Source organism: Salmo salar, chromosome ssa17 (genome assembly GCF_905237065.1).
Source record: "Salmo salar chromosome ssa17, Ssal_v3.1, whole genome shotgun sequence".
In the NCBI taxonomy this organism is placed as follows: domain Eukaryota; kingdom Metazoa; phylum Chordata; class Actinopteri; order Salmoniformes; family Salmonidae; genus Salmo; species Salmo salar.
This window is the reverse complement of record NC_059458.1, coordinates 68873983-68879982: the sequence shown is the minus strand read 5'-3', so window position 1 is coordinate 68879982 and position 6000 is coordinate 68873983.

Sequence of the window (6000 nt, the reverse complement as noted above, 5' to 3'; positions counted from 1 at the left end):
TAGGGTTCATCCCTGTATTACTGTACCTCCACACCGGGGTATAGGGTCCATCCCTGTATTACTGTACCTCCACACCGGAGTATAGTGTCCATCCCTGTATTACTGTACCTCCACACCGGGGTATAGAGTTCATCCCTGTATTACTGTACCTCCACACCGGGGTATAGGGTCCATCCCTGTATTACTGTACCTCCACACTGGGGTATAGGGTCCATCCCTGTATTACTGTACCTCCACACCGGGGTATAGGGTCCATCCCTGTATTACTGTACCTCCACACCGGGGTATAGGGTCCATCCCTGTATTACTGTACCTCCACACCAGAGTATAGGGTCCATCCCTGTATTACTGTACCTCCACACCGGGGTTTAGGGTCCATCCCTGTATTACTGTACCTCCACACCGGGGTATAGGGTTCATCCCTGTATTACTGTACCTCCACACCGGGGTATAGGGTCCATCCCTGTATTACTGTACCTCCACACCGGAGTATAGGGTCCATCCCTGTATTACTGTACCTCCAAACCGGGGTATAGGGTTCATCCCTGTATTACTGTACCTCCACACCGGGGTAGAGGGTCCATGCCTGTGTTACTGTACCTCCACACCGGGGTATAGGGTTCATCCCTGTGTTACTGTACCTCCACACTGGGGTATAGGGTCCATCCCTGTATTCCTGTACCTCCACACTGGGGTATAGGGTTCATCCCTATATTACTGTACCTCCACACCGGGGTATAGGGTTCATCCCTGTATTACTGTACCTCCACACCAGAGTATAGGGTTCATCCCTGTATTACTGTACCTCCACACCGGGGTATAGGGTTCATCCCTGTATTACTGTACCTCCACACCGGAGTATAGGGTCCATCCCTGTATTACTGTACCTCCACACTGGGGTATAGGGTTCATCCCTGTATTACTATACCTCCACACCGGGGTATAGGGTTCATCCCTGTATTACTGTACCTCCACACCGGAGTATAGGGTTCATCCCTGTATTACTGTACCTCCACACCGGGGTATAGGGTCCATCCCTGTATTACTGTACCTCCACACTGGGGTATAGGGTCCATCCCTGTATTACTGTACCTCCACACCGGGGTATAGGGTTCATCCCTGTATTACTGTACCTCCACACCGGGGTATAGGGTTCATCCCTGTATTACTGTACCTCCACACCGGGGTATAGGGTCCATCCCTGTATTACTATACCTCCACACTGGGGTATAGGGTCCATCCCTGTATTACTGTACCTCCACACCGGGGTATAGTGTCCATCCCTGTATTACTGTACCTCCACACCGGGGTTTAGGGTCCATCCCTGTATTACTGTACCTCCACACCGGGGTATAGGGTCCATCCCTGTATTACTGTACCTCCACACCGGGGTATAGGATCCATCCCTGTATTACTGTACCTCTACACCGGGGTATAGGGTCCATCCCTGTATTACTGTACCTCCACACCGGGGTATAGGGTCCATCCCTGTATTACTGTACCTCCACACCGGGGTATAGGGTCCATCCCTGTATTACTGTACCTCCACACCGGGGTATAGGGTCCATCCCTGTATTACTGTACCTCCACACCGGGGTATAGGGTCCATCCCTGTATTACTGTACCTCCACACTGGGGTATAGGGTCCATCCCTGTATTACTGTACCTCCACACTGGGGTATAGGGTTCATCCCTGTATTACTGTACCTCCACACCGGAGTATAGTGTCCATCCCTGTATTACTGTACCTCCACACCGGGGTATAGAGTTCATCCCTGTATTACTGTACCTCCACACCGGGGTATAGGGTCCATCCCTGTATTACTGTACCTCCACACTGGGGTATAGGGTCCATCCCTGTATTACTGTACCTCCACACCGGGGTATAGGGTCCATCCCTGTATTACTGTACCTCCACACCGGGGTATAGGGTCCATCCCTGTATTACTGTACCTCCACACCGGGGTATAGGGTCCATCCCTGTATTACTGTACCTCCACACCGGGGTATAGGGTTCATCCCTGTATTACTGTACCTCCACACTGGGGTATAGGGTCCATCCCTGTATTACTGTACCTCCACACCGGGGTATAGGGTCCATCCCTGTATTACTGTACCTCCACACCAGAGTATAGGGTCCATCCCTGTATTACTGTACCTCCACACCGGGGTTTAGGGTCCATCCCTGTATTACTGTACCTCCACACCGGGGTATAGGGTTCATCCCTGTATTACTGTACCTCCACACCGGGGTATAGGGTCCATCCCTGTATTACTGTACCTCCACACCGGAGTATAGGGTCCATCCCTGTATTACTGTACCTCCAAACCGGGGTATAGGGTTCATCCCTGTATTACTGTACCTCCACACCGGGGTAGAGGGTCCATGCCTGTGTTACTGTACCTCCACACCGGGGTATAGGGTTCATCCCTGTGTTACTGTACCTCCACACTGGGGTATAGGGTCCATCCCTGTATTCCTGTACCTCCACACTGGGGTATAGGGTTCATCCCTGTATTACTGTACCTCCACACCGGGGTATAGGGTTCATCCCTGTATTACTGTACCTCCACACCGGAGTATAGGGTTCATCCCTGTATTACTGTACCTCCACACCGGGGTATAGGGTTCATCCCTGTATTACTGTACCTCCACACCGGGGTATAGGGTCCATCCCTGTATTACTGTACCTCCACACTGGGGTATAGGGTTCATCCCTGTATTACTGTACCTCCACACCGGGGTATAGGGTCCATCCCTGTATTACTGTACCTCCACACCGGAGTATAGGGTCCATCCCTGTATTACTGTACCTCCACACCGGGGTATAGGGTCCATCCCTGTATTACTGTACCTCCACACTGGGGTATAGGGTCCATCCCTGTATTACTGTACCTCCACACCGGGGTATAGGGTTCATCCCTGTATTACTGTACCTCCACACCGGGGTATAGGGTTCATCCCTGTATTACTGTACCTCCACACCGGGGTATAGGGTCCATCCCTGTATTACTGTACCTCCACACTGGGGTATAGGGTCCATCCCTGTATTACTGTACCTCCACACCGGGGTATAGTGTCCATCCCTGTATTACTGTACCTCCACACCGGGGTATAGGGTCCATCCCTGTATTACTGTACCTCCACACCGGGGTATAGGGTCCATCCCTGTATTACTGTACCTCCACACCGGGGTATAGGGTCCATCCCTGTATTACTGTACCTCTACACCGGGGTATAGGGTCCATCCCTGTATTACTGTACCTCCACACCGGGGTATAGGGTCCATCCCTGTATTACTGTACCTCCACACCGGGGTATAGGGTCCATCCCTGTATTACTGTACCTCCACACCGGGGTATAGGGTCCATCCCTGTATTACTGTACCTCCACACCGGGGTATAGGGTCCATCCCTGTATTACTGTACCTCCACACCGGGGTATAGGGTCCATCCCTGTATTACTGTACCTCCACACTGGGGTATAGGGTTCATCCCTGTATTACTGTACCTCCACACCGGGGTATAGAGTTCATCCCTGTATTACTGTACCTCCACACCGGGGTATAGGGTCCATCCCTGTATTACTGTACCTCCACACCGGGGTATAGGGTCCATCCCTGTATTACTGTACCTCCACACCGGGGTATAGGGTCCATCCCTGTATTACTGTACCTCCACACCGGGGTATAGGGTCCATCCCTGTATTACTGTACCTCCACACCGGGGTTTAGGGTCCATCCCTGTATTACTGTACCTCCACACCGGGGTATAGGGTCCATCCCTGTATTACTGTACCTCCACACCGGGGTATAGGGTTCATCCCTGTATTACTGTACCTCCACACTGGGGTTTAGGGTCCATCCCTGTATTACTGTACCTCCACACCGGGGTTTAGGGTCCATCGCTATATTACTGTACCTCCACACCGGGGTTTAGGGTCCATCCCTGTATTACTGTACCTCCACACCGGGGTTTAGGGTCCATCCCTGTATTACTGTACCTCCACACCGGGGTATAGGGTTCATCCCTATATTACTGTACCTCCACACCGGGGTATAGGGTTCATCCCTGTATTACTGTACCTCCACACCGGGGTTTAGGGTCCATCCCTGTATTACTGTACCTCCACACCGGGGCATAGGGTCCATCCCTGTATTACTGTACCTCCACACCGGGGTATAGGGTCCATCCCTGTATTACTGTACCTCCACACCGGGGTATAGGGTTCATCCCTGTATTACTGTACCTCCACACCGGGGTATAGGGTCCATCCCTGTGTTACTGTACCTCCACACCGGGGTATAGGGTTCATCCCTGTATTACTATACCTCCACACTGGGGTATAGGGTCCATCCCTGTATTCCTGTACCTCCACACTGGGGTATAGGGTTCATCCCTATATTACTGTACCTCCACACCGGGGTATAGGGTTCATCCCTGTATTACTGTACCTCCACACCGGAGTATAGGGTCCATCCCTGTATTACTGTACCTCCACACTGGGGTATAGGGTTCATCCCTGTATTACTGTACCTCCACACCGGGGTATAGGGTTCATCCCTGTATTACTGTACCTCCACACCGGAGTATAGGGTCCATCCCTGTATTACTGTACCTCCACACTGGGGTATAGGGTTCATCCCTGTATTACTGTACCTCCACACCGGGGTATAGGGTGACTATTTTTACAGGCGCTGAAAGTTTCTGGAAGCTCCTTGTCAATGACTGCTCATTATGCGGTCAAGAACATGTCACGATTTATTAAGATGTCCTTACTCAGCAGCACTGCGCTCCCTTCCCGCCCAAGGCATCACAAATAGATTGGTGGCGATGGGTCCTGTTGCTGCTGCCGGCCGCATCTCCTAAAGGGCGGGCTGTCTAGGCGTGTTGCGGCATATTTCGCCTCCCTGCTCCCAGTGGGGATTAATACAGGTATTTAATACAGGTATTAATCCCCACAATAGATCAGATGAGAGAGAGAGAGAGAGAGAGAGAGAGAGAGAGAGAGAGAGAGAGAGAGAGAGATCCTTTCATGTCTATCTGCACATTCTTTGTTGTGGGTAAACATCTAAAAAGCCTGTTAAGACTAAAGGGGTGATGATGTATGTGGGAGTGCACATACACACTCGGGTACAAGTACGTACACACACACACACTTGGGAACACGTACGTGCACACACACATTGTTTGGAGTTGTTAAGAGGGACAAAGCATTGCTGGGAGTGTTGAGATATGATGGTGCACAGACATGGACAGAGACACCAGTACACACACACACCCTCCTCTCACACACTATAGCCATGCAGTATCTACTGCCGGGATGTGTTTTTGTTCTGTGACTGTTGAGGTGTGTGAGCTGACACATAAATGCTTGTGTTTGTCACAGCTTTTATCACCATCACCTCAGTGCTGTTAGCTGCCTGCAGTCACAAACCGGGAGAAGAAACAGAAGGGTCACACCTGCAGGGGCAGAGGGGTGGAGAGTTGGGGAAGGGGAATACCACAGACCCAGACCAGGTTTACTATAGAATGACTTTAGCAGTGACAGGATCTCTCACAGACCTGCTTTACTAGAAAGCCATGTTTTCAGATTTCCATATGGGCCAGGTTTCTAGTCTGTGACATTCAATCAAACCCCTTTTTCCTGGTTTGTTGGACAAGTCAAAAAACAAAATGTCATTCTTTATTTGCTGTAAAATTGATATGTTTGGACTCCTGTACTCCATAGAAGTGCAGTACAACAAACATGTATTAATTGAAGCATGCCTTTCTAGGAACAATATACATGTTTAACTAATCCTGAATGCCAGCTCACTGCTTTTCATGGTGTTCATTTTGAAACCAGGTTTGACCAGAGATTACCTGCTGAGTTGCATGCTATGCAGTTTGTCTGTAACTGCATGAGGTAGAGAGGAGGGTAAGCATGTGTGAGTCTGTTAATGTGTCACACCTCTAGAGTAAGGGTGCTGGGGGCTGACCAGGGACTGCAGAAGGAAG